Genomic DNA, 27,092 nt, shown 5'->3' with positions numbered 1-27,092 from the left:
AAGGAGACCATATGCAGATCAATTGACAAGAAGGACTGTTTAACCTGAAGAAGTGAAGATATTGGATTGGGGGAAGGGTGGAAAGAGAATGTGGGAATTGTCTTCAGTTATTGATATTTTAATTAGTATTATCATGAAGATGTATTAAATGCATTTTTCTTGGTCCCAGAGGGCACAGCTAATACCTGGAAGAGCTGGGATTTGATCCCAGATCATCTGGCCTCAGATTCAATGTTCTCTTTCCTGCAATATAAACAGACAGGTAAATGGGCAGACATATATGTGTCTATTTACCATATGTGATGAAATCATCTATATTAGTATAATCTTAAATGTCCCAAATCTATCATTTGCATTTTAATTCTCCCTCTTATATTTCTATGCCATAGTACTGCTAATGCACAAACAACAGTTATAACTATATGTTATTTACCAGCCTCTTGGACTTTAAATAATACTATATTTAAAGTCTCCAAGTCTCTTTCTGACTTGGGTCTATGGTTCATATAATTTAGAGGTAATTACATAGCTTTGAAACAACTCCCATATTTGCTTACTGTGTTTCAAAAGATGCACCCTGATCAGTAGGTATTTAATGTACAATGCCAGCCACAACTGACTATGATTAAATGCCTGGAACAATTTCAAGCCCTTCTTGAACTTTAAAGTAATGACTTTGTAGAGTCCTATATGGTCCAATGTGCCAAAAAAAAAAAAAACTGCTCTGGTAACCTCATCTCATTCCAGGGAAACTCAATAGAAAAATTCCCTTTTGTGAAAGAAGAATTGCACAAAGAGTTTTTCTGTTCCCTTTCCTACATGAAAACCAGTCTCTGGACATTAAGGGGGGGGGGGGAATGTGCATGTGTGTAAACCATTCATTAAAAACAAGGACATGAGAAAAAAGTTATTTTTTAACATTGCACTTCTCATCACCTTTCCTCAAAATAGGGATTGGATCATAATGTCACTTAATAAACAGATTGCAATGGGAATTCCAAGGATCACAATGGGAGTTTCAGTATCCTCATGCCTCATGGAACAGTCCATGTTTCTTCGCACAACCCCATCAAGCCTGTCAGAGGAGGCCACAGGGAACAGCCAGGACATTTTGAGGAGGGAAAATAACCCAAGGGTCCAGCAGCTGAACATAAGCCAGTAAAGCAGTGTTGTGAAAAAGCAGTCCCTTTCAGCAGTGGCAGGTGAGGGCAGGTCCCAAAAGGTAATCCTGCCCTCCAAGTTAGCTCTGGGGAGAAAGCTTCAGAGGGGCAGGCCCAAATTTCCAGAGGAAAGTACAGAGGACTCACAAACAACAAAGGAGAAGACGAAAGATTTAGAAAGTAGAGCTTAAGAAGAAAGCTTAGGAGTGATTTAGCAGGGGAAAAGGTTATTGGGGGAAAACTTAACAAGTTTTCAAGTATAATGGAATGTAATATAGATATTTTGTGCAATTTTCATTGAAACTATAACAAAATGAAATGGACTTAAATTGCTCTAGGAGGAATTTGGGTTAGACATGAGGAAATCCTTAGTGAAGAGGATTATAAGATATGACTATCTGTCCAAAGAGGAAATTACAAGCAATCCTCTACTTTAAAATCTCCAGAAGAATGAAAACCAGTATGGCACTGGGAGACTTAGAACCTTATAGCCTAGAAGCCAGTAGATGAAAACTGGCATCTTAGAGCCCTTCCCTATGACTGAAATGAACCAATTCTAAATAATGACCAATTCAAGTATACCCCTAAAAGTTTTAAGAGTGCATGCAAGTGAAAATTCAGAGATGAGGGAATTCACTGTTATACATAATCTATATCTCTCATTCCTTTTGTTGCCAAACTGAGAAAATGCTAACTACACCAGTTGTTTCCACTTTCTCATCTGCTTCTCACTTAAGCCCTTAGCAATTTGGTTTCCTGTCCTTATCCCTTGACAAAAACTGCTTTCTCCAGAGTCACCAATGACCCTTTATTGTTAAATCTAGTGGCCTTTTCTCAGTCATCATATTTCTTGAGCCCATCATAGCATTTGGCACTGTTGGACAATCATATAACTCCCTCATCAACCTATCCAGCTCTCATCTCTCTCACGAGCTCCAGCCCAACATCTCCACTTCTCTGTTCCTCATCTCCAACTGGTTGTTCCTTTGATGTCTCAGATTCATTTCCCAAACAGAACTAATTATTTTTCTCCATAAACACATCCCTCCTCCTAATTTCCCCATCTAGCCCCAACACAAGGACCAATTTAATATTTTCAAACTTCTGATGTAATCATGTCACTCCCTTTCTTGAGAAACTTGAGTGGCTCCCCATTATTTCCAGTATAAAATACAAACTTCTCTGGCTTTTAAATCCCTTCACACTCCAGCTCAAATTTCTCTCTCCACATCCATTATATATTACTTACTCTTCCTCATGACTTCTATTCTCTAGCTAAATTACTTGCTATTCCTTGTACCTGGCACTCCCATTTTCCTTCTCTGTACCTTTGCCTAAACTGTGACCCATACAGAGAATGCTCTCTCTCATCACTTCCCTTCAAGATTCAGCTCAAATGTTACCTCTTTTTTGGTATCCCCAGTTGTTTATTTACTTTGTACATGACCTGTATTTAGTTACCTAAGAACAGATTGTACCTCACAAGTAGAATTTAAGATCCTTGAAGGAAGGGTCTTTGCTACTCCTGTATTTACACCCTCCAGCACTTAGCACATGGCCTGATAAGTGTGTGCATTGATTGAATGGTTGATTGTCTTGGACAGGGAAAAACAATCACAGTTAATTCTGTCCTACAAATAGATATTCCCAAGAGGTACCTTCTCTATTTGATTTGCATTGGATAAGGGTTGAATTATATCTCTAAATCCCTGAACAATCAAGTATGAGTTTTAATTTACTATAACTTCAGGGTCTAGATAGTAATAACTTCCCATCTATTTGGCAATTTCAGCTATTTATTACATCAGCATGAGTATGATTAAAATGATAGACTCAACTTTTTATTTCTTTCCAGGGAAATCCAAGCTAAAAATGGGATTTTCTTATCTTTTCTTCACATGCATTAAATCAAACAATCCATAAACATTTATTAAGTACCTCCTCTATTCTAATTAAAGTTCCTACTATCTAATGCCCCCTCACTTTCTTTTGTCTCCTGTATTTAGGATATTTAATAATTTTGGTTCTTTTATCCTCATTATTTAAAATTCATTATCATTTATGCAACTTGCCAGAGTCCATCTATAAAATGTATGAGTACAACAAGTGCAATAGAGTTTTACCTATCCTAGTCTAGCTCCCCTTTTCTCTCTTCTTATCTAAATGCTCTTTCAAATCCCTATTCTGTACCTAATGATGTTTCGCAGAAGAGGGAATCTGGGTCTCAGACGACCTCAGTAGAAGACTAAAAAATTGAGAACAGGGATGGAATGGGGCGAAAAGAAAAACACACAGATGTTCTAAGAAGCTGGCGGGAGGTAGGCCTCTTGGGAAGACAAATTCTCCCCTGCCAAACTCTTGCTCATAGCCAATTCACTACAGACCCAGAAATGTGTTGTCAGAAAGTTTCGATGTATTTCCCTTTGTGGTAATAAATTTTCATCAAGTCATTGGGCCAGAAGGGGGCTGGAGCCCATCTCCACCCTTACTCCCCCTCTAAGTAAGGCCAACCTGAAATCTCTCCCAAGGATCTCATGTTGAGCTGCTTTTACCAAATACATTTTCACAGTTTTTCTGGTATGAGTTCAGTAGGAAAATAACTAATGAGTCAGACCAAACAGAGGCTAATTCATTTCCACTATTATCAAAGCAAAGTCTGGGCTGCATTCACATGACAGCTATTGTGCTCTGGTGTGGAGCTAAACCCCGCAGCTTTACTTTGAATACAGACAGTTAAATACAGTTTCCTTTCATCAATAATTAACATCTAACTTTTTGTTCCTTCAAAAAAAAAGAATCTCCAAAATACTGACTCCATAGACATGACACTACCTCATATCACAGGCAGTGCCCTGGCAACTGGAATAAAGCACTGTATTTACTGAAATAACTAGGCTTCATTTGAGCAGCAAGAGATAAAAGGAGTTGTGTCCCATTTTAATATAGTAAATAATAAGCCAGTGCAAATTCATGTAATTCCAACTGCTAAACCCCCAGGCAGTGTTTCTCTTTGGCTCAGAATGAGCATCAGGTTCCTGAGTGAAATGGAGGTAAGAAGGTAAAGGGAGAAAAAAGACAGGTAGCAACAAGTAGAGCTGACTGCCAATTATACACCTTACTTGGAGAGAGTATAGGGTCTGTGATGGTCAACATCTACAGGACCTCAATGATGTAGCATCATAAACATAACTATGAAAGCCTTAAATTATCTCAGCTTGCATAGGAATATTTTTTCCTACACCCAATGCCATACACACACACACACACACACACACACACACACACACACACCTCAGTTGTGATCCAAATTCATATATATATATGAGTAGGTGTGAAAGCCTGCATGGATTGTGGCATGTTATGATTCCATAAAGGGTTTTTCCAATAAGAAATAATGGACAATTACTTATAGACCTTGCCACACAGTGTTCATTTCTGTATCCTACCTGTGTTTGCAGAGCATCTATGTCCACTGGGAAATATCCAATCAAAGCACAGGTAATTATTATGGATGACAACACATGAGATGCATTCACAAGTCATTGAATATAAGCTGCAAAGTGTCAATGTTCCAACTTTCTGACCTGATTAGGAGATTTTTCTCCTGAATTTGCCTCAGTGCTTCAACTCTCAAAGGAACATAATTTTTAAAGTATTTTATAGTGTTTTTAATGGAAGACTACTGAAGAAGTCAAATTGAGCTACAGCAAACTATTCTCTCTGACTTCCTATGCTTCTTTTAATACATATAATTACTTCGTTCAAAGTCCATATTCAGACCAAAGGGCTATAAAACAATGAATACCTTTTGATCTAGTAATAGCACTACTAAGTCTATATCCCAAAACTATCAAAAAAGGGGGAGGGGAAAGGGGCTACATGTACAAAAATATGTGTAGCAGCCCTTTTTGTGGTGGCAAAGAATTGAAAATTAAGAGGATGTTCATCAATTGGGGGATGGCTGAACAAATTGTGGTGATGTAATACTATTGTGCTATAAGAAGGAATGAACAAGATGACTTCAGAAAAAATTGGAAAGACCTACCTGAATTGATGCAGAGGGAAATGAGCAGAACTGGAAGAACATTGTGCACAGTAACAGCAATCTTGTGGAATGATCAACTGCGATAGATTTAGCTAGTCTCAGTAATACAATGATCCAGGACACTTCCGAGAGACTTACAACAAAGAATGCTATCCAGTTCCAGAAAAAGAACTCATGAATTCAGAATGCAGATCAAAACATACTCTTTAGCACTTCAGTTTATTTGAGTTTTATTTTCAGTTTGGTTTTATAGGATTATTTTATTACAAAAATGAATAAAATAGAAATATATTTTGTATGATAATATATGCATAACCAAGTTTAAATTGCTTACTGCCCCCAGGAATGGAGAGTGAAAGGTGGGAGGAAGACAAGTCCATATTCAATCAGTCAACAAACATTTATTAAGCACCACCTATATAGCAAGCATATGAAAACTTCCCCTAGTGGAATGGGAGAATTTGAACAATTTGTTTCAATGGCCATGAAAATGATTCAAGTTGATGCTGTGGAATATTTAGATCCTGGTCTGACATTGAAGATACCACATCCAAGGTCATCACCACTTGTCTTGACTTTTGTCTTTTGTCTTGCCACCACACTTTGATGACTATGTCAGAGAGTAAGGCTGATGACTTTATACAGTTCCAACACACTTAAATGCAGTTTACTAGCAAGTCAAGATATCATCCTGGGATGTCATTTATCCTCTTTAAATATAAAGGACAAACAATTACCATGTCTAATTCATTGTGTTCAGGATTCAGAGACAAAAATAAAATCATTCCTACTCTCAAGATTACATTATATCAAAAGAAAGGCAATATATACCCCCCCAAAAAAGCTTAGTGATTAATATGAGCTTTTATACATATGGTATATATAATGCACACATGCGTGTATATAGTTGTGAGGGAAGGGCACTAGCAACTAGCATTATCAGAGAAAATATGATGTGGCATATTATACCCATATAGCATTTTAATATCTAAATGAATATTTTTTCAGATGCTTCAATAAAATTCTTCTCTAATGACTTACCACTGCATAGATTTATAATATTCACATTTCTAAGCCGAAGCCAGTAGAGCTTAAGCCCTGGAGGTTTCTACCATTTTTGAAAGATTTAAAGAATTATTCCAGACCAGCCTATTCAAATTAGAAGAAACATCACTAGGATGGCCACAGCAGTTGACTCTATAGGCCATAGACACCATTAGGAATCATCTCATCTACAAAGTTACAGAAAGTTTGCAATAAACATTAGAAAAGAAAGTACTAACATCAATAAAATCACAGATAGTTGAAGCAATATAATACTTCAGTCAATGATTGTCATCTTCTAGTTTTTCATAGAATGGAATCATAGACTTAGGCCTTGTAAACCTTAAAATTTCTTAGACTTATAAATGTTGGAAATTTCACCATTGGGAAATTTCATACTTGAAAAATTTCCTATTGAGAGTGGGAACTCTATTGGAATGTGAACTCCATTGGCATGGGAGGTTCCTCCTCCTCCCTTCTTAAGATTACTTTAGGACAGAAACCTTTTGCTGAACAATGGAAAGGGCTTTGACCTATGCTTAAGCATAGAAGAGGAATTTCTTTTAGTCATGATTGATTTTAGAATTGATACAATGGAGATACTTGGAATGACAGAACCAGGTCTTGGAAATTGCAATCTCCACCCTACTCAGTCCTAACAGGATTTAGGAAGGGCTGCAGCATAGATCAAAATTTAATTATTCCAATCTCTACCCTACTCAGGGTAACAGGATTTAGGAAGGGCTGTAGCAAAAGATTAAGATTTAATTATTTGAGAATATGACTTTCAACAGACATGTGCAAAGCCACAGACCTCTGGGCGGTCCTGGGTTAAGCTAGAGCCACCATTGGCACAGGGAAGACATGGACAGTGATTGGTAGATGTGAGAACTGAGGGGAGGGAACTTGGATGGTTTCCTTAAAGGGAGAGGGGTCTGAGGACTGAGGGTGGTTGGTTGGAGAGTTTTTGACTCTGAGAGGTTGTGCTGCTCTGAAGGAAGCTGGAGGTGGAGGCCCCTGAGACTGTTTCTCCATTTTGGTCATGTGAGTAATAGGGACTGATCTCCTTTCTTTGCCTCAGCTATCTAAGGGCTTGGGCCTTTTGGCCCAGCCTAAACAGAAGGGGTATTTAAGCCCTATTCCCTTCTCTCCCCTTTCTCTCTCCCTCTCTCTCTCTATCTCTAATTCCTTCCTCCTGTTTGTAATTAAACTCTATAAAAGGTTGACGGCTCACTTGAGTTTTCATTTAGGAATTACATAGCTGAATTCCTTGGCGACCTTAAATTAATATATATCAGTCTTTTAAAGTGATTTCCTTGTCACAGCCTACCAAGGACTTCAAATACCATCTATTCCTATCATCTCTTACTCAATAATTATGAAATGATGGAATGATTTGGAATTCTATTGGACATCCTCAAGCTATAAAATCCCATTCTCCTATAAGCATAAATACCTGGCCTTATGTATTTTTAATGACAAAGGCTAGTAATATTTCATAATCTATTTGCCTAATGTCATTGAGAGATAGACTGAAATATTAAAAGAATCATAGACTCCATGAGAGTTGGAAGGGACCCAGACGTCATCTAATCTAATTTCTCATCATAAGAATGCTTTTGAACACAACCACAACTGAAGAGCATCCAACAACTACTTAAACATGTCCAGTTATGTCAAGCTTGTTATTTTGGAAAGACTTTCTGATTTTTGGAAAGCTCAAATTGTTAGAAAGCTATTTCTTGCGAACCAAAACTCCACCCTACTCAGACTGTGCTTTAGAAGATCTGATCTAGCTATCTCCTGATTAGTAGCGGAGATACTTGGTTTAGCAGAATCAAGTCTTGGGAACTCTATATTTCTCCACCCTACTTAGTTTAACAAGGTCTGGAATGTCTGCATCATACTCAAGGATTAAGTGTCTGAGAAAATAACCTTCAACAGACATGTGCAGAAACAATGGACAGACTCTGGGCTGTCCTAAGTTAAGCTAAGCTAACATTGGTACAGATGAGATACAGGAAAGTGATGTAAAACCGTTTATATAGGGCAAGTTGCTTGCTCTCTTTGGCCTCTTTTTCCCCGGAGAAGCGGCTCTGGCTGGCAGTGTGCTAAGTATGCCAAGATTTTGAAGTGGTGGCAGCTATTTGTCTGGGTTTTGGTGGTGAGTTTGCCTTTGAGCTAATTCAGGTTCAGGTATCTTGACTGAGCCCTCTTCAAGTTCAGGCTGATTCCTTCCTCCTTCACCCTCCAAAACTTTACTTTCTAGATCCCGTAATCTTCCATCCTGGCTCCCTTTCCTTCTCCCTTCTTAATTTCTTTCTACTATATTAATTAAACCACCATAAAATTTCAGACTGACTTGGGTATTTTTATTTTATTATTTGGGATATCCATGGTGACCAATAATTAATATAATTTAGGTCACAATGCTAAAATTTATCCTTTACACTATACCTTTTATGCATTGGCTCACTCTCTCTCTAAACAAAATAGGGAATCTAGTGAATCCTCTTATTGGACCTGTAGTGCCAGTGATATTTTGGACTACCAAGGAGGAAATTTCTTCTATAAATGCAGATTAGAATTTACTCCATAATGTATAGAGAATAACCTTGAGAACAAAGAAGCTAAATGACTTGCATAGAGTGTCATACCCTAAATACATCTCTAACTCTAAATACGTTTCTAACCCTAACCCTAATCCTAAATACCTTTTTGTTTCTAACCCTAACCCTAACCATAACCATAAATATGTTTCTAATACTAACCCTAACCCATAGTAAGACTATTTCAGAAGTAGAACTTAAATCCATGGATTCCTGATTCCAGGACCAGATCTTTTCTTCCTATACCATGATACATCTAACCAGATGTTAACTTGTGAACCCTTTTTTATTTTCTCCACAATGTCTTGTCTTTCCCAATATTGATTTTTTCCAATTTATTCTGTATATATCTTGTTTGCTCATAGTTGTTTACATCTTGTCTCATTAGATTGTGAGCTTTTTGTGAAAAGGAACATTTGTTTTCTTTTCTTTTCTTTTCTCTATATCCATAACTCTTAGCATAGGGCTTGTCACATAGAAAACCTAATAAATACTTGTTGGTTGACAGACTTACAGAAGTCCCTAGATAGAGCATTTTTGCTACAGGAATACTTTTTAACGTACAATAAAAATATCTTCTTGACATTCAAATAATTAGAAAAAATAAAAGTAATTCAGGTCCCTATTTGGAAAAAGAAATCAAAACTTACTGAAAGCATCATTCAATTTGTTTAATGAACAAAATTCTCCCCAGCCTTGAAATTTTGTTTTTAAGTTTATAGAATCTTATTGGATTCATTAAGATAAGCCATGGTAAGTAATTAAGGCTGCAAATCCAAGTCAAGTGAATGTGGTCACCTAAGTACATTATTAAGATTTAAAAGTGCTAGCATCCCCCTCATTTTTGATACTCTTGGGGATTTTTCTATGGATTCAAATGAAGATTTACCCTTTTATAAGTAATGGAGTCATGAAAAAATACATACCTCTTACAAATTAATCACTTTTCTCAGGTGCTAAAAATGAACAAACATGGGTAAATTAAGGAAACAATCACTGTATACATATAGGAAAAACAAAAGGGATGAAAGCTTTAAATTTGTATGGCAAGTCCATTGTGATGCTAGTCTATTTATTTGTCCATTTATTTATTTGATAAGCCCTGCAGGTAGACAATGAATTCAGCAAAGACTCTTCCCAAAATGGTGGAGTGAGCTAAAGAAAAATGGCCCAGGTACTTCACAGACTACTCTAACAAAGAATTTTTTAAGGCCAGAAATGATTTTTTAAAAATCCAAAAAAGAAACTATAGTAAATATATTTTGCCAGCTTAGGTTGGCTCATTGAGATAGTCAGAAGCCTGCAGGGAAAGGGTTCAACAAGAAAAGCCTAGTCTTTCTGAGGGTCTGGGCCAGGAAAGCTCTCTAGTACAGGGGCCAGTGGCAAACCAAAAAACTGGCGAGCCTATCATTGTGTGCTTTGGGCAGAAAAGATCGAAACTTGGACTAGAGGCAAGCCAGGGGACTCTGGAGACAGAAACTGTCACTGACCCCAGGCACAAAGAGTTCCATGAAAAAAAATACATTATTCATTAGAGAAATTTAGACTGGGCCCAAGATTAATAATGAGGGCACATTCAGGAAATTACTAGTCAAATATGTCACCAATTGTTAGCGTTATTATTATACAGCTTCTATTAATTGACCTTTGAGCCTACAGCATACAGGGTACTTCCTCCAAGTTATATGAGTGCCAAAGGACATGAACACATCTTCTACATAATAGATTCTTCACATAATGCTGGAAGAGATACACTATATGTCACTTGCTCACAATAGATATTTAATAAATATTTGTTAAATTGTGTATGACAATATTGTTTGACTTACAATATATCCAGATTTTATAATAGGGCTTTATGAAAATAAAAAATTAAATGTTCCTCTCTTCCTTCTCTACAAAGATGGAGAACTAAAAGTATGGACTATTGCATATACTATTAGACATGATTGATTTGTTAATGGCTGTTGCTTAATTCAATTTCCCCCTTTTAAAAAATCTACTACCAGTAAATTTTTGGGTAAAGGAGGAAAAAGTAAGAAACAGACAAATCTCTGAATAAGAAGCTATTAATTGCCTAATATATGACAGGCAATGGGATAAGGGTTGAGAATATATAGATAAAAGCAAAATAATCTATTCCTTCAAGGAATTTATATTCTTCTTGTTTGGGGCCTTTTTGTTTGTTTTCTGTTTGTTTGTTTGTTTTTTAACTTTTACCTTCCATCTAAGAAACAATACTATATGTTGGTTGCAGGGTAGGAGAGTGGTAAAGCCTAGGCAATGGGGGTTAAATGACTTGCCCAGGATCACACAGCTAGGAAGTTTCTGAGGTCAGATTTTATCCTAGGACCTCCAGGACCTCCAGTCTCTACACCCCACTCTCAGTCCACTGAGCCATCCAGCTGCAACCCTTTGTTTACAAAGAGGATCAATATTAGAAAAAGTGATATGTTGACTTGTTTACTTTCTAATGAAAGACAATATATATACAGAGCATATACAAAACAAAGACAAGGCAATGCAAAAAAAAAAAACACCTCAAAACAGCTTCTTTTCCAATTAAATGAATGAAATTGAAACATTTTTAAACACAATCCTTGCATCAAAGATACCAAAATAATAAAAGAAATAATCCCTACTTGCAAGAACCTTATATACTAATGGTGAAAACCACTAAGTATGTAACAAATATAATGATAATGAAGGCAAATTTTTAAAAAGTAGTTAGTAGTAAGATGGATGGGGGAAAGGTCACTAATAGGGATGGGGGAGTCAAGAGAAGTTTCCCAGGGAAAATAGAATTTGAGCTGCCCTCTGACTTCAGATTCATAGTGTTCAGTGTCTCTGACATTTCAACATTTATTGGGGCTTGAATTTGTTATCATGATTAAAATCAACACCTACAATTTGCCTCTTTATCCCAAATAGAGCATTACTGAAAACTTGTAAAGTGATGTTAGTGGCTATTCTGAGCTTTCCCCTAGGACTAAGAGGGTTCCAAATGTGCACTAACTACATCATGCAATTCTTTAGGTAAGCTGCCATTCTAGCAGATTTGATTTTGGAGACATAGAAATCTTTCCATAAAAAATGTAGTATTTCTCTCAAATTCAAAGCATTTTTGACACAGCATTCTGAATTATGAGTCTGTCTAATTCTGTGATATAACTCAGAAAACAATATGGAATGGAGCAAGATATTTTGTTCTGATTTCTTAGAGGAGAACAAATAAATTTCATATAAGTCAATCACTCTTTCACTCAGTGGAACTGCAATCAATAAAATTTGTTTTGTCTTCCCATCTCTACAGATGATAACGAAGTTTACTGAAAATAAATGTAACCAGAAGACTTCAGGCAAGGAATCTAAGGTTTAAGTATAAGTAAAGTAAAGAAAAGATGCTACCTACCTACATACATACATACATACATACATACATACATACATACTTATGTGTGTATAAATGTTTAGCATTATAAAATGTGGCCAATATATCAATAAACTTTTGGATATATGAATTCAAATTTAACTATTATAATCTATAAATTATGAATGATTAAGTGATAACAATAGAATTTTATATTATTGATTTTATTGTTCAGTTGTTTTTCAGTCTTATCTAATTCTGTATGATGCTACTTGGGTTTGTTTTGTTGTTTTTTTTTTTGTTTTGTTTTGTTTTGTTTTTTGGCAGATAAACTGAAGAAGCTTGCCATTTCCTTTTCTAGGTCATTTTATAGGTGAGGAAACTGAAGCAAACAGGGTTAAGTGACTTGTTCAAGTTCACATAGCTAATATCCAAGGTCAGATTTGAAGTTAGGAAGATGAGTCTGACTGCAGGCCCAGCATTATATCCACTATACCATATCATTGCCCATATTATATGATGCCTTTCTTCAAAAGATTTTCTTAACTATTACAACTTAATAAATATTAATATATGGAAGCTAAAAGGAAAGCATGATTTCTTTCATTTCTACAAATTAGTTTCAAAAGCCATTAAGATTTCCTTATCATTTAGACAGGTTCTCCATTGGCCTTTTTCCAACTGACCCTCAGAATTCAATGAAAAAAAGAGATTAATCTGAAGAAGCACTTTTTGGGGATCTCAAGAAATTGGAAACAAAAGAGAAGCTCATAAATTTCATTAGTTCCATATGATAGACTATTACTATAATATAAGAAGTGATTAATGTGATTGGATACACAGAAGCATGAAAAAATCTACAAAAAGCAGCTGCTGAGTGAAGTAAGCACAACCAAGAAAACTATATACACAATAGCAACAAGAATGACCACATATCAAAAAGTCAAAAATGAATATAACAAAAGTATAAGGTCAAGGATGACTGAAATAAAGAGATTTAAGAATGCACCATCAACCCACTCCTTCATGGGGATTGGAGATCCATAGGTATTGCACATTGCACATGTTTTCAGACTTTTTCAATGTATCGATTAGTTGTTCTAAAATATTTCCCCCTTTTTTTGTTCAAAATTACTATTTGTTATATGGGATGGCTCTCTAGGAAGAAGGGGAAGGGGAGAAATATTTGGGCAAATAATAATGACAAAAAAACCCAGAAGATATCAATAAAAACTTATATGTAATTAAAAGAGAGTATGCTGTTCTGTTCTTAGCTCAATCAATTGCTTTTCCCCCACAATGTTCTACTCACTAATGGTCCATAGCCTCCTTAGCCAAGTCTACACTTGTCACTGACTCACTACTATGGCGACATTTAGGCTGTCCTACACAAACTTCCAGCTACCTCCACCCTATTGACATGTATGCTCAATCTTGGCTTCCCCTAAATAGATATAGCTCAATGAGGCCAATGTGCAGCAAGTTAGTATTCCAATCTAGAGTATGTGTCTTGCACACCCACATCCCAATCCTCCAAGTGCTAAAGCCATGTATGATCACCATTAATGCTGAGATAGAATAACTATCAAATACTTGTTGGGCAGTGGCTTTGTTACCATGATTGCAGAGTCTTGTGTGCTAGTCCATGTTAGACAGAACAGCTGACAAATCCAATCTGGAAAAATCTCCCTCAATTGGATCTATCAGGAATATCAGACTTGACAGTCCAGGTTAAAGTTCAGGGATGAATAAAAACCACTAAACCATTATAAGTCAATGATCAGTCCACTATTCGGAATTACTAAAAGCAGAAGTTTACTAGAGTCCCTAGAAATGGAAGGTCCTAAGTTCAGATCTGGCTTCAGACTTTTCCTAGCTGTGTTACCCTGGGCAAGTCACTTAACCTCAACTGCCCAGCTCTGACTGCTCTTCTGCTTTGGAAACAATACTTACTATTGGTTCCAAGATGAAAGGTAAGGAATTTTTAAAATAAGAAAGGAAATTGCAGGGGGAAAAGGTTAAAAGGATTAATTAGGCATGGACTATCTACATCAGATACTGTGCCAAGCATTTCACAAATATTTCATGTAATCTTCATAATAATCCTATAAGGTAGATGCAATTAAAATTCCTATTTTATGGATGAAAAATCTTAGGCAGACAGAAGTTAAATATCTTGCCCAGAGTTATATAGCCAGTAAATATAAAGGTTATATTTGAACTCAGGTCTTTCTGATTCCAAGTTTTATCCACTGCATCACCTAGCCACCACTGGTATCACCTACAAGACACTTACAAGTCCTATATCCTCTCCCTTCCCTATTAGGATTAAAACATCAGAAAATAAAACAAATAAACCCTAAAAGCAAAAGCATGAAAGACTTTTTGTTTAATGCAAGCAGTAGTATTTATTTAAAATCAAAGCCTACCATTATTTGTGACAGAGAAATGGAGAACTTTCCTAATGAATTCAGGGATGGAGCAAGAATGGCCCCTCTCTTCAATATTATTTGGCATGATTCCAGGAACTCTTTCTCTAGTAATAAGACAAAATCAAAAAATTAAAGGACTAAGCAGTGGAAAATAGGAAGGAAAAAATATCCATATTATCATATGACACAATAGTTTATTTAGAAAACCATGGAGAATTAAAAGGGAAAGGTAATCAAGAGAAGTAATAGTTTCAGAAAAGTAGCAACAGGTTGTAAAAATAAATCTATAAAACATAGACCTCTCCTCTGGACTCCTGATCCAAGGCTATTTCTGCTATGTTATTATTCCCTCTGACTAATAAAAATAAACTACATGTATATGGTGTTTTAAAGTTGACAGAGCACTGTTCTTATAGGCTCTTTGATGTTGTAAAATATACATAAACTATTTTTGCTGGAAATCATAAAATCACCATATTTTGGGCCATCTCCAACTCAGGCCCCCTCCAGTGGCTCAGGATGAGATATTCAGAAGCTATACAGCCTTTAATAAATGGAAATTGGCTCTACAATTGCATGGAAAGGAAATTTCAAAAAGATACAACAGAGAGTGAGATGTCACTCCCCTCAGATTCCATTTTTGATAGGAAGTTCTATTCCCTGATGGAAGGGTATGTTGACTTAACATAATAATGGAAAGCCTGAAAAATCCACTATTTGTCTACTGGGCATTTCTTATATGAACAGGAAGCTATGTCTGTGATGCAAATCTGACTCCCTGTACCAAGTAAGTTTTTATTTTATTGTATTTTAAGAGAAAAATTGCAAATTTAAAAATTTTTCATTTTATTGCATTTTAAATATAAGTTACATGATATAACAACAACCACAACAGAAATGACAATAATAATAATAGCATTTATATAATCCTTTAAGGTCTGCTTTGATCCTCATGAAAATCCTAGGATGTATTATAATACACATTTTGCAGATCAGGAATCTGAGGTAAAAAGTGACTTGCCTATACAACTAGTAAGTTTCTGAAATTGGATTTGAACTCAGATTTCAGGGTCAGCACCTCAGTATTGTGAAAAGGAAATTTCTCTTCCCCACTTTTCACTACCTGTCCCTGGCATGAGTTTCTGGGCATGAGAAGCAAGGACTGTGCCAGGGAAATCATTGGATAAATTTATTCACAAGAATAGAACAGCCAGAAAAATGGAGCAATAGAGTCAAGAATATAACAAGACCAGAAGGGCAAGATGATCTTCCCTGGACTGCCCTTGGGTGGCATAGACAAAATGGAAAGCCAAGGTTGGTTCCCGAGATGTCACATGTTAGTGGGTGGAGATTAGCCTGTATAAATTGAGGCAGAAGGGGAGCCTATGTTGGCTGGACTTCCGTGTTTCTTGGTGACTATTTTGCTCAATGTCAGTGGTAGGGGCCCAAAATGGTGGCCACAGATTAGAAAACTAAGTATCTCTGTACTTCTCTCCTATTTTTCCATCTTATTCCTCCTACTACTTTTGATTTAATAAAATAATTAATCCACAGCCAGTCTCTTAAATTTAATTTTTACATTTTCTGGATTTGGAATCAAGAAGATCTGAACTTGAATTCTCGGACAAAAACCATGTGATCTTTTTCAGTTTATTTAAGCAATTTGTTTGTCCCTTGGTGTCAACATCTTTAAAAATGAGGAAGTGACTAGAGAAAATGCTAATAATATAGAAATAGGTCTTGATCAATGACACATGTAAAACCCAGCAGAAATGCTCATTGCCTATGGGGTAGGGGAGGAAGGGGAGAGAAAAAACATGAATCATGTACTCATGGGAAAATATTCAAAATTAATTAATGAAATAAATAAACTAAAAAAAAAAAGCATAAGGAGGTGGACTCAATGGCCTCTAAAATATTTTCCAAGTCTAAAATTGTGATACTATGTTTCTTAGACTTGCCAGATTTCTTGGGTCACACATTGTGAATTTCTAGTTTGGAGCCAGGGTCTACTTGCTCTATGCCTCAATAGTAGTAGTAGATGTTAATTCTACTAAACAAAGGATTTCAAAGCTGGAGAATACCTTAGAGACTTCCTACTTTCTCATAACTTTCTCATTTTAAAGATGAGAAAACTGATATTGAGAGAACTTAATTAATTTGCCCAATTTCAGAAGTATAGTTAATATGAGAACTCTATGTCACTACATAACTTGCTCAAGATGAAAATGTCAAAATGGATTTGAATTACATATTTATCCATATGACAATATGTGGTATAACTACAGAATAATAGGACTTTTTAAAAAAAATAGGCCAGAATTTATCCCTGTGAATATTGTCTTAGCCACTTTGGAAAACTACCCACTAATTCCCAGGACACAAAATATTTTTAGAACTTAAAAAAAAATAACTTTTCCAGAGCCAATTTGTTAGTTATATAAGAAAACCAATCTCTACATATAATAGTTTTAGTGCCTTTCCATTCTCTTTTGTACTCTCATTATCTCTTCAAACTTATCCCATAAATCAAGAATGGCACTCCTTGGATGATCAACCACCCCAATCAATAGCATATATTCTTTATTACTTTTGACTATTCCCCCAAACCAAACCCAAACTCTAAGAACAAAGACTAGCTACCATTAATGATATTCTAAATAACATGCTAGATTCTGTAGGCATCTTCTGAAGAGGAGGACCAGAGGCATTTAAAGCAATGACAGCATGGCTAAAGTAACTAAATACAATCTTAAAGTAATAACCCAAAAGAAGAATACTTATTTGGATGCTGATATAGCCTGTTTGGAATATTCCCTTCATTTTTTTTAAAACCCTTACCTTCTGTCTTGGAGCCAATTTGGCTCCAAGGCAGAAGAGTGGTAAGGGTTAGGCAATGGGGGTTAAGTGACTTGTCCAGGGTCACAGAGCAGGGAAGTGTTTGAGGCCAGATTTGAACCTAGGACCTCCCATCTCTAGGCCTGGCTCTCAATCCACTGATCTCAATCACTACCCAGCTGCCCCCCCCCTTCATTTAGTAAGGAAGAGGAAACATGAAGATAGAGGCAAAAATAACTGGTGAATATTCATGAGGACAGGCCATTACTCCACCTTAATTATGCCCATCTCTATTTTATCTACTTAGATTTATCTTAGTAGATTTATCTACTTACCCCTATGATCAGTCATGCCCAATTCTTCATGACTCCATTTTGGATTTTCTTGGCAAAGATACTAGAAGAGTTTGCTATTTCCTTCCAACTAATTTGATAAATGAGGAAACTGAGTCAAGCAGGGTTAAATGGCTTGCCCAGGTTCACGCAATTAGTAAGAGGTCATATTTGAACTCAGGAAGATGAGTCTTGACAACTCTAAGCTTGGTGTTCTGTCCACTATACCACCTAACTTCCCCAAATGATACCAAACCTCACAGTCTTCTAACATCTTCAGGACAAACAGCTGCCTGAACCAAACAGCATACCTGGAAATTTGTCTGTTTATACATTGGTTTTTGCTGCCCTACACCAAAACAAGGCAAAGACACTGAGATAGCAGTGAGGTCTAGGCTAGGTAGGACCTTTTTAAATGAATTCCACTAGTAGTCACTTGTTTTGGATGCAACAAACCTTTTACTCATCTTAAAGTGTGTGGCAGCAACAGCAGAGGTTTCTTGAATTTGCAAGCCCAAACAACCCAAATGTGTGTTTTCAAGTCTTCATGCTAAAATAAAAACAATAAATAATAACAAATCTCAAATATATATTTTCACATATACAGTATGCACAAGTCTGCCCAATAATATAAAGATACTAAGGTGAATAAATAAGAAAATGTAAATACTTCATTTCAGAAACATGAATAATATAATTTTGTATTGTAGAAGACTTAAAGCTGAGATGGGGACAAGAACAAAACATTCAATGTACTTCAATTCAATAAGCACCTATTAAGTCCATATTATGTTCAAGATGATGTGGATAGAAATAAATGGAACAGTTTTGAGAAAGCTTACTTTCTTCTTGGTGGGAAAGGTGAATGGAAGAGGGACATGACATGAAGAGATGTATGCGGATGAGATCATTTGAAAATGTAGCAGGTACTAACCTCAAATGAAATCAGGAAATGCTTCCCCTAAGAGATATTTCCTGAGTTAAGCTCCAAAAGAATATGATTCTAAGAAAGGGGGAAAGGAAAAGGCAGTTTTTACATATTGATACAATTTTAATAATTATTTTCTGAAATTTTGTGATCCGTTTACCCTTCCTTCCACTCTTCCCCCCTCTACAATATGGCAGATAATATATGTTGTACATGTGTTATCATATTGAAAGAAGGCACATATTGCTTACACTAGAGAAAAATTCATGGAAGAAATCAAGTAAAGAATGGTATGATTCAATCTTTATTCAGACTCCATTGGTTTCTTCTATGTTGATGGATAGCCTTTTTCAGCATGAGTCCCTTGAAATTGTCTTGGATTCTTACATTGCTGATAATAGTTGTCATTCATAGTTGATCAATGTACATTATTATTACTGGGTTCAACTTTCCCCTGGTTCCACCTACTTCATTTTCCAGGTTTGTGTGTGTGTGTGTGTGTGTGTGTGTGTGTGTGTGTGTGTGATCATCCTGTTCATCATTTCTTTTTTTTTAAACCCTTACTTTTGGTCTTGGAATCAATACTGTGTACTGGTTCCAAGGCAGAAGAGTTAAGGGCTAGGAATGGGGGTTGTGACTTGCCCAAGTTCACACAGCTAGGTCTGTGAACTAGGTCTGAGGTCAGATTCGAACCTAGGACCTACCATCTCTAGGCCTGGCTCTCAATCCACTGAGCCACCCAACTTCCCCCTTGGTCATCATTTCTTATGGCACAATAGCATTCCATTATAATCATATATTTCACTTCATCAACCATTTCACAATTGATGGGGGAAAGACATTTGTTAAGCGTTTTCCAAGTGTTATTTCATTTGAACTCAAAAACAACCCTGCAAGATAATAATTATTGTTTTTCTCTATTTTCAATTGAGGAACCTAAAGCAAATTGTGGTAAAATTATTATCCCACAGTCCTATAATTAGTCGGTAAGGTCAAATTTGAACTCAGTTCCTACTGACGCCCATCTCAGGATTCTATCCACTGTGCCACCTAGCTTCCTACAGGATTCCAAAGGAGGGGTGAGAGGTTGGTTGTTAAGGAGGTAGCTTATTCTAGACACAAAAAAATATACTGTGGTTGAATCTTTATGAAGGCACAGGAGGAGGAGCTAGAATTCCCAAGTTCACAGAACAGTGAGAGTAGATTAGTTTAACTGGAACAGTTTAATTAAATGTATGGTTATTAAGCACTCACTATGTGCCAGGACTTTGCTAAGTTCTGGAGATACCAAAAGTGACAAAAGACACTTCCTATCCTTATGGAGCTTACAGTCTAATAGAGGAGAGAACACAAAAACATGTGTGTGTGTGTGTGTGTGTGTGTGTATATATATATATGTATATATATATATATATATATATATATATATATACAAAACAAGGGTTATACAGGATAAATAGGAAATAGTTAGCAAAGAGAAGGTACTGGAATTGAGTGGTTGAGAAAGGTTTCTTATAGGTGGTAGGACTTTGGTTGTGACTTAAGAGAAACCAAAGAAGAATAGAGTGAAGTGAGGTAAAATGGATATAACAACTCTTATCTCCTAAGGTTATCGTGAAGATAAAATGATAAAATAATTTTAATCTATTTTGCCAATCTAAAAGCATTATAAAAACCTTAGCAGTTATAATTATTATTAACTTCAAAAATTTTTAAACACAGCACCAAATGGATTTAAAGACAAATTCTATCAATCTTTCAAATAACAATTTAATATTAACAGTTTTTTGCAATAAAGAAACCAAAAGCATCCTACAAAAATCTTACCATGAGACAAATATTATCTGAATTGATTAAAAAGTAATTAATCAGTAATTTTAAATAATTACTATATGCAATGCACTATGGTATTGAGGGATGTAAAGAATGGAACAGAAATAGTCAATTTATCAAGGTGCTTACTTTCTGATAGGGGAGACAACATGAAAATAAGCAGATATCTACAACATAATATGGAAGAAGTGAAAGGAAAAGTTCTAGTATCTAAGGGAACCAGAAGATAGGTTTCAAGCTGAATTTTGAAAAAAAAAACAAACCCAGGTATTCTCAGAGATAGAATTGAAAAATACCCCATAGGTATACAAATGTTGATAGAAGCTCTTTTCATTGTGTCTAAGAATTGGACATTGAGGGAATGCACATGGGTTGGGGAAGGACTGAACAAGTTATAATTGATGGAATACCGTTATACTAAAAGAAAGGATAAGGAGAGGATGATTTTGGAAAAACCTGGGAACTCATATGAATTGGTGTAAAGTGAAGAGAGCAGAATAGAACATTGTATACAATAATAACATTATAACAATAACTAAATGAGAAAAGCATAGCTACTCTGATCACTGAGATGATCCATAACAAATCCAAAAGAATCACATTTTTTAAAAATTATCCACCTGTACAGAGAACTAAGGAATGCTTAGTACAGATTGAAACAGATTTTTCTGTTACTTTATTTTTTATGCTTTTTTTCACAACATGACTAAGGTGGGAATATGTTTTTCATGACTTCATATGTATTATGTATATAGTATTTCCTGCCTTCTTCATATGTAGTAGAAGTATTGAAGGGAGGAAGGAATTCAGAACTGAAAAGAATTTAGAAAGAAGTTCATATTGACCTGACTCAGATGAAAATAAAATTGGATGTATTCCCAACCAATCATTTTTAATTAAGTAAATGAATAAGATAATTAATTAATAGAAGATTCAAATCTGGACCTTGAAATGATGCAAACCTATAATACTATACAGCTATTCAAAATGTATGTGTATCTGAAACAAAACATGTATCCTGTATAAAAAAATATCCATTATTCTTGTATTTAATTGATATTTTAATCTGAAAATTTTAGTCATGCCATCTAAAATATGGGTAATGTAGTAATTAGCATTAGATCACAGATTAGAATCCAGAGACTGACAAATGAGACACTCGTTGCTATGACTTATTTTTTAAAAATTAAACTAACATCCAAAGTAGAAATTTAGGAAGGTATGGCTAGAAAGTGGTCCATCTGTAAAAGATCTATCAGGTTTTGTGAATTTTCAACCATAATATTATATATGTCCAAAGTAAGATGTGGTGGCTTGAAAGGCTGTACAAAATAATAGTTATACTATATTTAAACAATGTATCTGGAGTATTGTATTCAGTTCTAGGTGCCATATCTTAGGGAGGACTTCAATAAGGTAGAGAAGAATTAGAGGAATGAACAGAAGTGTGAAGAGCCTTGAGTTCATGCCATATGAGAACTGAACTAGCTCAAGTAACCAGAGATGCATAGACTGGAGAAGAGTAATCTGAGGGAACAGGAAAGCAGTCTTCACAATTTTGAAGGACTGTTGTGTAAAGCAGTAATTCAAATTGTCTTTGGTCTCAGGGAATCCAACTAGATGCAAAAGGTATAAAATGCAAGGATGAAATATTTAGGTTTGATGGAAGGGAAACTTGTCTTATAAGTAGTGCAATCACAAAGAAGAATGGGCTGCTTTGAGATGTCATCATACGTGTCCCTCTACCTAGATGTCTTCCAACAAAGTCTGGATAACCACATGACTGTTATATAGAAGAAGAGATTCTTTTCTAAATATTATTTATATATCAGGCATCCAAGGACCCTGAAATATGTTTATATATTCTATTATAATAAGGAAGTTCCTTGGTACTACATATGCTGTATGTAAATTCTGTCTGTGAAAGAAAATGGAAAATTTTCACAGTTGTTGACTCATCTTCCTCTTAAGTATATTCATCTGACTGTATGTGAGTGTGTGTGTGTGTGTGTGTGTGTGTGTGTGTGTGTATGTGTTCATCTGGACCTGTGAATTCATTAGTGTGGGGAATTTCTGGCATAGATGAAGATCAGCATACCACTAATTCATGTTATAAAATAACCTGGTTACTAAAAGGTTAATTGACTTGTCTGTGATCATACAACTAGTATACATCAAATATAGGACTTGAAACCAAGTCTTCCTGACTCCAAAGCTCACTCTTACTACCTAAAAAATTCTACATTCACATATTAATCACAGAAAAACTTTACATAGGTGCTTTCTGAATGAGAGAATTATATCCATTTTCTAGAGACATTCTTTTTCGGAGTTAGAAATGTCTAACTTCTTTTTCTGGTAACTTGGAAAGTTTTAAGTCAATCTATTAATTATCCTATTAGGACACATCTTAGTGAACAGGTCATTTTAACCCAAGAAAAGTAATTCAGTGAATTGCCTCCTCAAAAAATGCTTGGAATATGACAAGCTCCAACACCTCTTTTTTGCCCTCAAAATAATACTCATCAAGAATCTTGACAAGTTAATGAAGCATCTCTTTGCCTTAAAAAAAAACGAGGTTGGCATGCTTTCCTTAAGTAATATATATGAGCTTCCAAAAACTTCTTTATTTGACCCTCAAAATACCTTTTAACACTTTCCTTCCAAGTGATGTCAACTGGTCTGGGGGCCACTTGGTACACTACCAGACTCTTTAAAAATAATTCCATCATATTGGTCAATTCTCAAGTGTCTGTCCAGAGCTAAGTAGACTTGTAAAACTATCTGTAAAAAGGTGTCCTATTTCGGTTTCTACTTCCTTTTAACACCCCTGCTTGTATTTTACTTGGACTGAGAAACCAGTCAAATCTCAAAGCCTAAAATATTGGTAAGTTTTTTAGCAACTTTGACCAGCATGTTCCCTCTACACTCATCTTTCATCCTGATCAAAGCATGTTCCCATTTGTAAAGCTAGATTCCAAACAATTTTTGCTGTAATAATCTCTTTGCCATTGTTTTATCTTCTTTCCTCATTTATTGTTCCCTGGAATCTTCAAGACATTCCCCTGCCTTTTTCCTGTCTTGCGTGTACTTGTTTTAAAATTCTGTCAACAGTTAGTTGAAATGTTTAGTCTTGTTTGATATTAGTTTTCCACTTTTATTGCTGTAATTATTTGGCAGATTTCAAGTCTTATTAATAATCCCCAAAGTCCTTTGAACCTTTTTACCTTTTCTATTTGTGCTTGGGGTTGTTTCTTAGCAACGATTCAATTCTGCTGACTTTTTATTCCATGAGATTTACTGAGTGAATGACTACTGTGGATGAGAGTAAATGTGGACTTTCCAGGTATGATCCTTTTGCTGACCAACATCCACCCTCCCCCAGTAAGTTTTTAAATTGTGATTACTATCCAAAAAAAATTTTTTTTCAAAACTAAATCTTATTTTTCTTCAGCTGTTATATTAACTTGCTTTGATTGAAATCTGCTTGCTTTACTGAAATAAATACCTTTTTAAGACTACTAATCAACAAAACTGTGGGATAATACAGGGATTTTCAAAATAGCAGCATGGGGAGGGACTTTATTAACCACTGAGACACTCTCAATAAATCAATATATATATTAAGCATCTACATGCCAGCCATATGCTGTGCTTGAAGTAGACAAAAGAAAAAGAAAAAATCTCTATTATCAAGCAGTTTATATTTTGTTGGGGGAAAGGGGAACAAGTATTTGTACATATCTAAATATATGCTAGATAAATTAAAGGTAGTTAAGTACAAGTTAATCAGAGAGAGAAGACAACTAGCCATTAGGAGAATCAGAAACAGTTGCACACAGAAGGTGATGTATTCTGAAGTAGGAGAAAGATTAGAAGAGGCAGACATGAGAAGAGAGTGTTTTCTGAGCATGCAGTAGAGCCAGGACAAAAGATACCATTAAGAATCTCCAACAAGTAGTTTTTCAACTTTCCCTCCAAATGAGTGAGAACTCACCAAATTCACATAAATCCAGCTTTACAGATAGGTTCCCACCACAGTCCCAGCCCTGCACAAATATAATCTTTGTCATTTTGGAAGTATATTCCAAATGCTGATAACTAATGGCATTAGCAGTGAACTACAGAAATAGAAATCTAGTAATCCTTCTGAACCTTCAAATCACAGTACCAGAAAGGCCTGCTTTTTTACAAGCCACAGTAAAACTTGGTTTCTTTGAGATTTACCAAATTTCTTTCAGGGCCTTAAATGATTCATAGCTGCTATAGAATAAGAGCCCATAACCATTAAAACAGATCTATATCTATCAGTAAGTAAACTCTGAGAAGTTATTTAGACAATCTCCAAGTTAGCCACCTAACAGCACCATCCCTCCCACACAGAAACATAAACTGTATTCAGTTTGAATTAAAGGGGAGCAAGCAATTATTAAGTATAAACTATGTGGTAGGCATTGTTGATGCTTTATAAATACAATCCCATTTAATCCTGATAACGATCCTGGGAAATAGGTGTCATTATGTCCCCTCAATTTGCAGTGGAAGAAACTGAGGCAGACAGATGTTAAGTGATTTATCCAAGGTTAGATTGCTTCCAAGAGTTAAGTTGGATTTGAATACAGGTCTTCACTCCAGATGCAGTGCTCTGTCCACTGTACCACCAAACTGACAGAGGGGAGTTTGGTCAGCAGCCCCAGAACTTTCTCTGTTCCTACATTTAATTGTGGTCACCCCCCTTGGCCCACACACTTTCATGCTTGTACACACATGTACATATCCACCCAAAAAACCCAATCATACTGAATTTTCATTAACTTCTCATACTACCCCTAAAAACCCTTAGAGATTAGGAGAAATAAAAAGTAGTTTCTCCTCATAGTTAAACTGGGGTTAAAAGATCTTCTGTGTATCCAGAAACCTGGATTTTGCTGTGTCAAGGTCCTGTTTCCTTTCAATTGTTTAAAGGATTTACAAATTCCTTGAACAAAACTACATAAATGGGAGGAGGTCAAAGGAGCTCTCCAAAACTTTCCTTTATCAAATAATACATTTAAGAGGTTGACTTGCCCAAGGTTACCTCCCTAGTATAAGTCAGAGGTGGGACTAGAATCCAAGAAAACATGAAGAAGGAAAAGGCAAACTATTCCAGAATCTTTGCCAAGAAAACCCCAGTGAGGTCAGGAAGAATCAGACATGACTGAACAACAACAACAACAACAAAAAGCCTAGCCCAAAAGCATCTCTTTCATTATCTACCAGGGCACCACCCTCTTGTCCTCTCTAACCTAAAGGCATGATTGGCATAAACAACAAAATTGAAGACTTTAAAATTCAGTCCAATTATTGAGGAAAGTAAATCTTCTGGGACATTCTTTAACTTCTTCCCATTCACATAGATTTGTTTATTTTGTTTCTGTATGATTTTGAAAGAAACCAGGGCCTAGACCCTGATACATTGAAACATAGAACAAATAAGGTTGAATTAAGTTATAAAGGCAAAGTATAGCCAGACATTCTAAGCCAGAGAGATAAAGCCCTAGGTCAGTGATTGCAAACTTCCTAAAGATAGAGTGCTAGGCCCTTCCCTCACCCTACCCCCTAGACCAAGTGCTGTATCCCTTCCCCTACCCAAGTCCCTGGCACTGCCTGCTCCCTCTCTTTCCTCCACACAGGGAAGGAAGGAAGCGCTCCCATTGGGCTCCTAGGCAGAGGGGTAGGCAAAGTGAAGAATGTCCTAAGAGAATTTAGAGGAATGCAGGGGCATGGCCCAAGTGCTCTGCTCCCCTCCAGCTCTGCTATCTGTTAGCTGCCTACCTTACTTTCTGTGAGTTCACATTGAGCTTCTGGGCAGAGGGGTGGGAGCTGTGGAAAAAATGTTGTTGGACACAGTGGAGAGAGAGAAGGGAGCAGCTCCACCTAAGTCCCTCTGCCATTCCAGTAAGGAACTCTGGAGGGGGCGGGGGAGCAGCATGTGTGCCCACAGAGAGCACTCTGTGTTCCATCTTTGGAACCCATTCCATAGGTTTGCCACCACTGCCCTAAGTAATGAGGGCATCTAGATGGTACAGTGGATAGAATGATGCTCTGGAGTCAGGAAGTCTCATCTTCCTGAGTTAAAATCCACCTTCAGACATTTATTAGCCATATGACCTTTGGCAAGTCCCTTAATCATGTTTGTCTCAGTTTCCTCATCCGTAAATTGAGCTAGAAAAGAAAATGTCAAACCACTCAATATCTTCGTCAAGAAAATCACAAATATGGTCACAAAGAGTTGGATGTTACTGAAAAAAAAAAAACTAAACAGCAATGAGGTACCCAAGCTAGGTTCCCAGTAATAAGAGTTGGCCAATATCCAGGAGACAAAAGACCAAATCAAGGAATACAGACAACTCAAACTTTAGTTTACTAAGATCATCCAGAAGATACAATGAGTATAGTGGAAAGAGTACTGGTTTTGGAGTCAAAGGACAATATTCAAATATTGCCTTTGTCATGGCCTGT

General features: G+C 36.1%; 1 long non-coding RNA gene across 1 annotated transcript; it reads right to left on the bottom strand.

Moving 5' to 3' along the window:
- Positions 1-12,505: 12,505 nt before the first annotated feature.
- On the bottom strand, positions 12,506-18,876 carry LOC130457009 (uncharacterized). Its single transcript, XR_008915944.1, has 3 exons — positions 18,765-18,876; positions 18,287-18,380; positions 12,506-14,764 (listed from the first exon to the last, which is right to left on the bottom strand). It is a non-coding gene; the product is annotated as an uncharacterized LOC130457009 (long non-coding RNA).
- Positions 18,877-27,092: the final 8,216 nt, after the last annotated feature.

The sequence above is a fragment of the Monodelphis domestica genome, chromosome 2 (genome assembly GCF_027887165.1).
Source record: "Monodelphis domestica isolate mMonDom1 chromosome 2, mMonDom1.pri, whole genome shotgun sequence".
Lineage (NCBI taxonomy): Eukaryota > Metazoa > Chordata > Mammalia > Didelphimorphia > Didelphidae > Monodelphis > Monodelphis domestica.
The sequence above is the reverse complement of the archived record's forward strand: the minus strand, read 5'-3'. Positions and strand labels throughout refer to the sequence as shown.